This window comes from Macaca nemestrina, chromosome 8 (assembly GCF_043159975.1).
Source record: "Macaca nemestrina isolate mMacNem1 chromosome 8, mMacNem.hap1, whole genome shotgun sequence".
In the NCBI taxonomy this organism is placed as follows: domain Eukaryota; kingdom Metazoa; phylum Chordata; class Mammalia; order Primates; family Cercopithecidae; genus Macaca; species Macaca nemestrina.
This window is the reverse complement of record NC_092132.1, coordinates 8,907,166-8,919,308: the sequence shown is the minus strand read 5'-3', so window position 1 is coordinate 8,919,308 and position 12,143 is coordinate 8,907,166. Positions and strand designations below refer to the sequence as shown.

The 12,143-nt window shown below is 37.6% G+C and overlaps 1 long non-coding RNA gene across 1 annotated transcript; it reads right to left on the bottom strand.

The window, feature by feature from the left end:
* Nucleotides 1-393: 393 nt before the first annotated feature.
* LOC105488260 (uncharacterized) lies at nt 394-1,436 on the bottom strand. Its single transcript, XR_011606704.1, has 3 exons — nt 1,401-1,436; nt 1,090-1,223; nt 394-658 (listed from the first exon to the last, which is right to left on the bottom strand). It is a non-coding gene; the product is annotated as an uncharacterized lncRNA (long non-coding RNA).
* Between the last annotated feature and the right edge of the window lie 10,707 nt (nt 1,437-12,143).

The window sequence follows — 12,143 nt, the reverse complement described above, 5'->3', positions numbered from 1 at the left end:
GTAATTTTTTTTTCTTTTCCTCCAGATTCTGTTTTTGTTGTTCTCCCATGAAATGAAACAAGACAATTGCCATGCATCCCCGGGTGATTTGAAAGGCCAGGATAGCGGTGCCTTTTCAGCGTGATACACAATTCTATATCAAATTACCAGGAGCTGCAGAGAATCGCAGCTAAGTCAGAATCTAATGGACACGGGGTAGGATTTATGTAGAGATGGAGTAATAGACAGGGATTTTAAAATTTGATGGAGAGCTGAAGAAATTCAATAAAAACTGGGTCTACGGAGGCATCTTTTACTGTGTGTGAATGTTTTCATAAACACCTCTGAAGAGATAATACTATACAGGTGAGCTTAATAAAAAAGGACTTTCCTTTTCATTCCTGCCAATCTGGCCCTTTCACAAACTCTCCAATGAGAGAGAAATATGGGCTTGTTGGGACTTTTCTTCCTTAGTTATCTAGTTTCCTTTTTCAGCCTTCTAATCTTGCTCCTCGCCTTTCAGCTTTTATTGAATTTTTGCAACAGGAAAGAATTTTGCTAGAAAGGATTTTACTAGAAAGAGCAAGTTAACCTGAATTGCTGACAAATGCAAGGCACTCAAATGCCTAACGAGTCACCTGCAGCTAAAGGTGCAGCATCCTAATGAACCCAGGTATCACTGGGGAGACAAGAAAAAGAGGTAGAGGGAAAAAAAATGCATATATTAGAAAAGACAATTACACTGGAAAAAGTCTTACATATGGGTTCTTGGAAAATGTACTGGCACTGGAGCCTAGAGTTCCTGGTTTTAAATCCTGACTCAGCTTCTTACAATCTCCATGACCTCTAACATATTGCTTAATTCCTATGAGTTTTAATTTCTTCCTTTTGAAACAGGAGATGATTTTTCTCCCCAGGATAAATGGACAAATAAATATGATGTATGCGGACTACTATATCCACAGCCTTGGCACCATAGTTCTTCATAAACTCAAATTCCCACTCTGCCTTCTAGAGCCATAAAGAAGGCAAGGAGGAAGTGGGAGAGGCAGATTTTTTGCTATCGGACGAGAATTAAACCATTAATGTGTAAGCGAACTGAACACCTACCGGAATTACACATTCAAACGACTCCCTTTTCATCCATGCGTCTTTTAGTCCAGAAAGCAAAACACAGGAGAAGGGTTCTGATTATCTTCGCTTTGGCATCACCCTGAGGCTATGCTGGGGAATGAGAGGAAGCCCTAGGTCGGGGAAAAGAAAGAGGAAAAGCTCAGGATGCCTGGAGGTTCCACTTGAGAAGCTGCACCGATGGAGAGACGCCTTTAAATGACTGCAGACCCAAGGGGAGGAGGAGAGTTTGCTGGAAAGATGATGGGCCTCAGGTTAATCTGCTTGAACACCCACACTGCTCAATTTACCTTGTTGGTGCGTCAACTTTATCTGGTATATTTTCTCCACCGTCAAAGCGAATCCTTACTGCAGCAAAAGAACAGAGGTACCTTGTTAATAAAAGCAGTTTCTCAGCTGGCATGTGGTTGGCCCATGCTTCAATATCAATCTGTGTGTCCCTCTATCGTTTTTTTGAGAGGGAGTCTCCCTCTGTCTCCAGGCTGGAGTGCAGTGGCATGATCTCGGCTCACTGTAAGCTCCGCCTCCTGGGTTTAAGCGATTCTCCTGCCTCAGCCTCCCGAGTAGCTGGGACTACAGGCGCCCGCCACCATGCCCGGCTAATTCTTGCGTTTTTAGTAAAGACGGGATTTCACCATGTTGGCCAGGATGGTTTTGATCTCCTGACCTCGTGACCCGCCCACCTTGGCCTCCCAAAGTGCTGGGATTACAGGCGTGAGCCACCGTGCCCGGCCTGCGTGTCCCTCATTCACATTCTCTTATTCATTCGGTTGATCATCTATTTGTCCTCCAAGTTGGAACGGGAAGATCATCTGTCTCACTCGAGTTTACTTCCTTTATTTCCCTCCAGAATTAGTCTATTGCCGTTTGGTGTGAACCAGTGGAACGGTACCAGAGGAAGTGAGGAAGGAGGCCGGTCTGTGTGATTAGGCTATGTGTGTTTGCTAACTGGCACTCATCAAAGTTAGGCTCCTGCCCTCCTGCAGATACCAGAAGACAGGATGTGCTCTCTCCTCGCACAATTACATTTCGAAGAAATGACTTCCACTCCTTAAGAAAGATGTTACTGGATAGTCCAACTGATTGGAAGATTTACATCCCAAAAGGAGTGGATAACAAATTTATAATTGAAAATTTTCTGAAGTAAATGCTTTAAGAAAGAGGAGATCAGGAGCCTAAGGCCAGGAAAAAATTAATTAATTAATTAAAGGCTGTCTAAAATATAGTCAAGTTGTGTTGAACTTCAAGTCCATCTTAATTACTCCCTCACCAACTGAGGACTGCACGCAGGTTATACGTGGGAGTCCTGCATCTTCCCCTCTCACTGACTCAGAACACGGGTCTGGAGCACTAATGAATAGAAATGAAAATTCAAGTACACATGCCTAAATCAAATGGCTAAAATTACTCTGTTTTTCCCTTAGTGGAATATTATCACTCCTGAAGACATATAATGTTTTGTCATCTTTTCTGTTCACTTAGATATCTGTTAGTTCCTAACCCAACCTCCCCCTGCTTCACTCAATAAAGGCTTCTGATTTCCACTTTCATGTATAGCCTGGGCTCCACTTGAAGAATACAACAAGGAAATATCCTCCGTGTTGTATTCTAGTAGTGGAACCCAGGCTATACCTGAAAGTGGGAATCAGAAGGATAAATCAGTGAGAATAAAAGGATACACACAGACACAGATGTCCCTTTATTTGGGAGACTAATTTAGAAGATAGCATTCTACCATGATTAAGAATGCAGAGAGTAAGTGAAGCAAGTTTTAAGTGGAAAATTTAGAAGGAGGTTCAATTTTAATAAAATGGAATTGCAGTTTATATAGTAAATTTTTGCTTCGTCTCTCCGCCCAGAATCACCTATATCCGTAATTTAATATAGGTAATAAAATCTAGGTAAGGTCCTGTTCCTTCCACCATGCTCTTAACGTTATTTCTTCCACATTGCTGTTCTTAATGATACAATATCACACTTTCTATTCTCTGATTAATCCTGGATACAACCTACTTACCCACCCAGTCTTTTTCTTAAGAAAGGATCTTCATCTTCCGTGGATGTTCAAACAATGATCGGTAAAGGAAAAGTGCGCTGTGAATGAGGTGGACCCTTGGATTTCTGAAGACATTAATGTTCTTAATAGTTTCCAGGTTCCTTGCCAACAAATCAGCAGAGGTTTAATTTGTCTTTATGAAGTTTTCATTCATCATTGTACAATCTGTATTGGATGTTTCTAATTATCCAACTGATGTATTATTTGGAGACCTTCTAAGACTAGTCAGATTCACTGGAAGTTTCTCTTTATTTTATTACCAATAAGAACGTGTATCAGCCAGAAAAAATTTATATTGTTCCATGTTACCCAAGAATATTGTTCATTATTTACTTTAAAAGAAAAGCTGCTCAGGGAAAAAGAGAAAAGCGCTTTAGTAAATTAGTTTTTAGTTTATTTTCTCAGCAAAAATATATAATAAGTATATTATAAATAATTATATATTATATATAATAGTTATATAATATACTTTATATAATATATTAGTTATATATAATATGATGTATTATATAATATATAACTAATATAGCATTTAATAGTCTTATGTAATCACTTAAATACTATAATATAATACATAATATATAGTATATGTGTAATATATAATATATGCAATATATAAATATAATTATATAATATATTATAATATATTAAATATAATAAAATGTATTCTATGTAGTAGTTACAAATAATACATAATTATTATATATAATATGTTTTATTATATTTAATATATTATAATATATAATAATTATATATAATAAAATGTATTATATATAATGGCTATATATGTAACTGTTATATGTTATACATTATATATAATATATATATTATATATATAGTCCAAGGAGAATATATATTATATATAATGTATAACATGTAACAGTTACATATAATCATTTACCATCTTATATATAATACAATATATTATATATTAAATATTTCTCATATGTAATTATATATTAATATATTATATATTATATTTTAATCATTATATCACATATCACCTATAATAGTTATATATAATAGTTATATATAATAGTTACATATAGTTACATATATAACTATTATATATAACTCTTATAGGTGATTATATATATAATAGTTATATATGTAACTATTATGTATTAGTTATATGTAATATATAACAATATTATACATCATAATAATATATAATTATTATATATAGTTATATATTATATATAGTTATATATAATTATTATATATAGTTATATATTATATATAGTTGTATATAATACATTTCATTATATAATTATATATTATTATGATATATAATATTGTTATATATTATTATGATATATAGCTATGTAGTAATTATATATTATTATATGTCATATAGTTATATATAATAGTTGCATATGATACATTTTATTATATATAATAATTATATATTATTATGATATCTAATATTGTTATATATTATATATAACTATATATAATAGTTACATGTAATAATTTACTGTCTTATATATAATACAATATATTATATATAAAATTAAATATTTATCATATGTATTTAATTATATATTAATATATATTATATTTTAATCATTATATCACATATACAATTATATATAATAATAAAATATATGTTTTATGTATTATATATACTATATATTATATAGTACATGTTTTTATATATGAATATAAAATATATATTTAAAATATTTGGGTTACAATAGTAAGGCTCAGTTTTTAATCCTCCATGAAATTATTATTAATAAGTAATGACAGTTTTACTCTGATTTATTAACCTACCCACTTTTCTATTAGTTTAAAAATGACGGTGATATATATGGTGTCTAATTTTGGCTATGGGCCAAGGTTTAGTGCTATTTAATAGAGTAATTATTGGCAACTAGTAATGCCTGATCTCACCTATGGTGCGTTGCTTTATTGTTCTCAGTTCTTTTTCCCTCCTAGTGTCCTGGCTTCTAGCCATATGACTTTGCAGTTACTCTTACTAAAGTCGATCTCATTTACGCTGTGCTTGCATGGGAGTTTGGTCAAAGGTTCCAAGACTAAGTCTAGTGTTTCTACTTACTCCTCCTGCACTTCTGCCATCACCATAACAACAGGCACCCCAGGGAGCCATTGGCTCTAGGAAGACCAAGTAGATCTGGGCTGAATACTGCAGTTGGACAGTAAACTGACCAGCAAATACATGAACAAGAATAAATGATTTATGTCTTATGCTACTGAGTTTGTGTTGTCTATTATAGAATATTATTATGGTAACAACTGACTGATATATCTGTCTTCTTTCAGGATTTATAAGGGAGTTATGGACATACAAGACGATAGTGATAGCAGACTAGAAATCAAAAAGTTGATCTAACGTAAAAGAGTACAAACTCACTGCCTGCATGCAGAGTCTTAGAAAGCCTGGGCTGGTGCTTGTGGTTTAGCCCTGAAGTCCAAGGAGAATTTTTTGCTTTCCCTGAGTCTTGTGGCCTCATCAATTCAGCTTGGTCTAGACTGAACAATAAACAAAAGAGAGTAAGAGGGGCATTGATAGGCCTGGTTCTGGAGATGAATGTGGCCAGCATCTGTGAAAACTGCATGTAGGCATGAACTGACACAACTACTTCAAAGCATACTGGAAGCTGATGGCAACTGAAAACCCTTCCTTCTTCTTCCTTTCCTTCCTTTCCCTTTCCCTTCCTTCCCCTTCCCTTCCCTTCCCTTCCCATCCCTTTCCCTTCCTCTTTCCCTTCCTTCCCCTTTCCTTCCCTTTCTGTCCCTTTTCCTTCCCCTTCCTTCCCCTTCCCTTCTCCTCCCTTTTTCCTTTCCCTTTCCCTTCCCTTTCCCTCTCCTCCCCTCCCCTCCTCTCCCCGCTCTTCCCCTTCCTTTCTTTTCCCTTCCCTTCTCTCTGTTCTGTTCCCCTTTCTCTCCTGTTCCCTTCCCTTCCTCTCCCTTCCTCTTCCCTTCCCTCCCCTTCCCTTCCCCTGCCCTCCCATTCCTTTCCGTGCCCTCCTCTTCCCTCCCCTCTCCTCCCCTTCTTTTCCCTTCCCTTCTGTTCCATTCTGTTCCCTTTTCCCTTCCCTTCCCTTCCCATCCATTTCCCTTCCCCTTCCTTCCCCTTCTCCTTCCCCTTCTCCTTCCCCTTCCTTCCCCTTCTCCTTCCCCTTCTCCTTCCCCTTCCTTCCCTTTTTCCTTCCCCTTCCCCTTCCTTCCCCTTCTCCTTCCCCTTCTTCTTCCCCTTCCCTTCCTTTTCCTTCCCCTCCTCTCTCCTTCTTTTCCTTTCCCTTCCATTCCATTCTGTTCCCTTTTCCCTTCCCTTCCCTTCCCTTCCCTTCCTTTCCTTTCCCTTCCCGTCCCATCCCTTTTCCTTCTTGTCCCTTTCCCTTCCCCTTCCTTCCCCTTCTCCTTCCCCTTCCCTTCCCTTTCCTTCCCCTTCCCCTTCCTTTCCCCTTCTCCTTCCCTTACCCTTCCCTTTTCCCTTTCCCTACTTCTTCCCTTCCCTTCTCTTCCCTTCCCTTTCCTTCCCCTTCCCATTCCTTTCCCCTTCCTTTCCCTTCCCTTCCCCTCCTCTGCCCTCCTTCCCTTCCCTTGCCTTCCCTTCCCCTTCCCCTTCCTTCCCCTTCCCTTCACTTTCTCCTTCCCTTCCTCTTCCCCTTCCTTTTCTTTCTCTTCCCCTTTCTTTTCCCTTCCCTTCCCTTCCCTCCCCTCCCCTTCCTTTCCCTTCCCCTCTCCTTCCCTCCTCTCTCCTTCCCATCCCTTTTCTTCCATTCCCTTCCGTTCCCCTTTTTCTTCCCTTCCCTTTGCTTCCTTTCCCTTCCCTTATCTTCCCCTTTCCCTTCCCCTTCCTTCCCCTTTCCCTTCCCTTCTCCTTCCTTCCCCTTTCTTTTCCCTTTCATTTTCCTTTCCCTTTCCTTTTCCCCTTCTTCTCTTCCTTTCCCTTTCCTTTTCCCCTTCTTCTCTTCCTTTCCCTTTCCTTTTCTTCCTTTTTTTCCTTCCTCCACATCTTCTTGCTCTTTTTCTTATCTTCATATTTATCTTTGTCTTCCTCCACCCCTTTTACTGGCAGCTTCCATGATAAAATTAACATGAGCAAAACAGAAAACATCCAGTTTCTAGACATGTTCACATCTTAGATAGCAAAGCTGTCTGGGAGTCCTGTGACCCAAGGAGCTAGATGAGTAACCATCACTTTGGTTGGAGTAAGGGCAGTGGCCACAATCACCAGTGGAGACAGATGTGCTTACTGGGGCAGCCAGCCCATGATGGCCCTCAGCCGCAGCAGCAACAGCGAACAGCAATATACAAAGACACATGCACCTGGGAGATTGCTTTTCCTCACCAAAGACAAGATGCCATGTCCTGAGAAACTCAGAAAATGTTACAAAACATTCCTATGCACTGAATGACAGTTAATTTTTATCAAGTATTCTAAAGAAAGCGTGTACCCTAATAATATGCAAACAATAGGAAATGAATATTTATTGTGTAAGCATAGAAGAGCAAAATTTTTGTCTCAGTCTGTTAGTGCTTCTAGGACAAAATACCATTGACTGAGTAGTTTACAAAAACCAGAAACTTATTTTTTTACAGTCTGGAGGCTGGGGAATCCAGGTCCAGACATGGGTGTTCAGTGTCTGGCGAGGGGCCCAGTCTCTCCCTCCAAGAGGGAGCCTGTTGCTGTATTTTCTGGAGAAGAGGAACATTGTGTCCTCGCATGGCAGAAGGCAAAGGGGAAATGAGCTGATGACTGTGTAAAGCCTGTTTAATCAAGATCTTAACCCCATTCACAAGGGAGGAGGCCTCATGGCCTAATCACCTCCTGAAGGCCCCACCTCTTCATAACTTCACATTGGCCACCCTTGAGGAGCTAGAGGGGATCCTTTTAAACTACAGCACACAAGATGGTAAAATTACACAGTGATGTGAAATCCGCATCCCTTATAACCTCCAAGATGTTGCCAGAAATCTATCAGAACTGGCCATAAGACAAAACTATGGTATTATCTACAAGGAGTCCGAAAAATATATAAAGAAATCCTGCCTATGATGCTTTACTTTATTGAAAGTAAAAATTCTATTTTTTAAATAAGTGTTCCACAAATGTTCATCCTTCTAACTCTTTAAAGATGATCAATACTAACTCTAAACAGCGAGGGAGAATGGTGTTCGTGCTTCATGTGGTATTATTGAAGATGATTGAGTGGAGGTGGCTTGGACAAAGGAGAACTTTCTGTTCAGAGTCTGCTTTCTTCTGATGTTTTTGATGTGTTTATTTATCCACATAAATGTCATATACTGTACTTATAAATACACAAATCTTGGGTTGCAAGATTTTCTGCCTGCAGTGAGATGTACATTATCTTCAGGAGCTAAATATTTCTTAAGTTTCTCATTTCGGTCTAAAAGCAAACAACAGTTAAAAACAATGCAAATGGCTATCAAGTGTGACTTTCTGAGTTATTCTAAGACACAGACATGAATGTCCTCCGCGTCTCGTTTCAGGCTGCTGGCTTTTTGAAACAATCCTAAGTAAGGAAAACAGTCCAAGTCAAGTGCAGGCTCTAGTTTGAGTCTAATGGTCTCAATACTGGCATTCAGTTACCCAGCATGACTGTAGGCCACCCGTGTGTCCACTCACTGGGCCTACTCCACTCCTGCAAAAGCTTCTACCTGTGCGTCTCAGTTGGCACTTGAGAGTGGATACTTAACCACCTTTGAAATAGGCAAAGCCTGGGGCAGAAAGTGAGGCTTCAGGAAAAGCAACTTGAGAGTTGAAAGAGTTTACTTTCAGGGCTCCGTTTGGAGGGGACAAGTGGGATTCAGGTATCAGCAGGAGAGATGTTCAAGGGACGACTGTGGAAGGAAAGTGAAGTGAACCTCAGCCAGTAATGAGATAGAGAAATGTGTTCTTGGCTATTCTCTGAGCATGGTCTTCTGTCTGCAACTTTGTGTGCTGAGTGAAGCCCTATCCACTACAGTTGTCAGGCAGTATATGCCATAGTATTCCGAACAGTTTGGAGCCACACAGCCTGAGTTCAAGCCCTCTTTCACGGTCTGCAACTACTTGGTGTATCAATTTGTCTAAACCTGGAGTTCAGTGGCAGAAAGTCTACCTTCCTGCATAAATAAGGACATTTTTCATCATCAGATTTACTAGCAAGAGAGGCATATTTGAGCCTTCACAATCTTACCGTTTTTTTTTTTTCTGTTTGTTTGTTTGTTTTTTTGTTTTGTTTTTGATAATAGGGTTTCATTCTGTCATCAAGGCTGGAGTACAGTGGCACAATCATAGCTCAGCCTTCTGAGTGTCTGGGACTATAGGTACATGCCATCATGCCCAGCTAATTTATTTATTTATTTTATATTATTTTTTGTAGAGATGGGGTCTCACTAGTTGCCCAGGATAGTCTCGAACTCCTGGCATCAATAAATTTCTCCCACCGAGGCCTCCCAAATTGCTGGGATTACAGGTGTGCCTTTTTTGATATAAGTCAATTAGCCAGCCTGTTTTCATTTTATAAAAAAATAAAGAAGAGTTCTACTTATTAATACACTTGTATCTTTCAAGAAAAAATTGCCTTTCTCATAGTGTTATTGTAAGTCTTAATTGTATATCTCTTTAATATATCCTGACACATAGAAACAATAAATAAATGGAAGATGTTACTCTTGATGTTTTGCTATCAATTTTGATATTTTATCACATTCTTTCTGTTCTTGTCATTTCTATGGATACATCAGGGGAAACAGAAGCATGAGTCATTCCCGTAAACTTAACTCCAGGTAGGCAAGGGATCTACTCAGGAACGTGTTTTCTTGAATGTAAGACTTGTGAATTCTTAGAAAAGTATCATGAAAAAAGATCAGCCTTTGGGGTTAGGAAGAGTCATATTTGACGTCAGTTCTGACATTTTTCAGCTCAAAGGACTTCCCCGAACTATCCAGTAAGAATGGTAGTTCATACTTCCTAAGAAGCTGTAATTGCCAGACACTGATCTAACTGGTTTACATATATAAGTAATTAACTTTCATAAGGCCTCTTTCAGATTAATGCTATTTTTATTTCCATTTCTTAGACAATGAAAACAAACCAGAAAAAAAATGATGGTAACTCACTGTGCTCTGAAGTAGCTCAGCTCCAAGGACTGTGACTTTAACTTCTAAGCAACACCCCCACTCCACTTCGGTTTTCTTGCTGTGCAATGGGAGTGATTCCCACTATTCAAGCTTCATTTATGAGGATTAAATTCGCAAACTTTAGTAAAAGCCCTAGCACACTGATTGCCACACTCTAATTACATGTAAATAATGACTTTTATCATTAAGTTTCTTGGTTGCAAGCAATAGAAAGCAACTCTAGCTAACTAAAGTAAAAAAAAAAAAGGAATTTAGTAAAAGGATTTTTGGTAGCTGAAATAGTTATAAGAAGGCTGAAAACCAGGCTACTCAAACAAGCAGGACCCAGAAGAAATTTTTTATCATATGTAACAGCCAAAGAATGCATGCCTCCGCACCTGTTTATTTAGGAAGTTGATGTACCTACCATCATCACCTTTTCTCTGACATATAGCCACTGTTAGACAGTGTTTCTTCAAAGTGTAAGTAACAAGACTGAATCAGTAAAACAGTCTCCTGAAAAAGAAAAGTCTAGAACTGCATAACTTCACTGCTGATTTCTATGCAAGTTTTAAAGAAGAAATAATACCAATTCATCTCAAACTACACCAAAACTTAACATGGAAGGAATACTTCCTAACTCATTTTACAAGGCCAACATTACCCTGAGAGTACCAAAACCAGGGAAGGAAAAAAGAGAAAAGGAAACTACAGGTCAATATCCTTGATGAAAATAGATGCAAAATTCCTCAACAAAATATTAGTGAACTGTCTAACAACACATCAAAAAATAAAGAACAACACCATGATCAAGTGGGATTGATTCCAGGAACACAAGAATAGTTCATCATACACCAATAAATGCGATATATCACCTCAACAGAATAAAGGACATAAATCATGTGATCAGTTCAGTAGATACAGAAAAAGTATTTGACAAAATACTTTTAAAAACTCTCAATATCATGAAAGGATGTTGAATTTTGTCAAATGCTTTTCTGAATCTGTGGAAATGATCATATGATTTTTGGAAAGTACCACAATATTTGCAAGCTATACAAAATTTTGGAAAGTACCACAATATTTGCAAGCTATATATAACTTTTGGAAAGTACCACAATATTTGCAAGCTGTATATAATTTTTGGAAAGTACCACAATATTTGCAAGATATACATAATTTTGCAAGGAAAGTACCATGACACAATAAAGGCCATATATGACAAACCCAAAACTAAAATACTGCATGGGGAAAAACTGAAAGCTCTTTCTCTAAAAACTGGAACGAAACAAAGATGCTCACTTTCACTACTTCTATTCAGCATAGCTCTGGAAGTCCTAGACAGAGCAATTAGTCTAAAGAAAGGGCATACAAATTGGATGGAAGGAAGTAAAATTGTCCTTATTTGAAAACAGCATGATCTTATATATGGAAAAACCTAAAGACTCCATCAAAAACCTCTTAGAACTGAAAAACTAATTCAGGAAAGTTGCAGGATACAAAATCAGCATACAGTATCTTATTATTTTTGTAGCTATTAAAATAAAAGTGTTTTTGTAATTTTGTTTCAGATAGTTCACAATTAACATGTAGAAACACTAATTCTTTCTGTATATTAATTTTTTTGTACTGTAACTTTACTGAGTTAGTTTGTTAGTTCTGAGATATTTTGGTATTTAGGTTTTTCTAAATATAAGATCATGTTGTCTGCAAACAGTGACTTACTTCCTCGTTTCCAATTTATATTCCCTTTATTTTTGTCTATCTTGTCTAATTGATCTGGCTAGGACTTCCAGTACGATGTTGTGTAGAAATAGTGAAAGTGGACATCCTTGTCTTGTTATAGATCTAAGAGGAAAAGCTTTCAGCTTACCCTCAT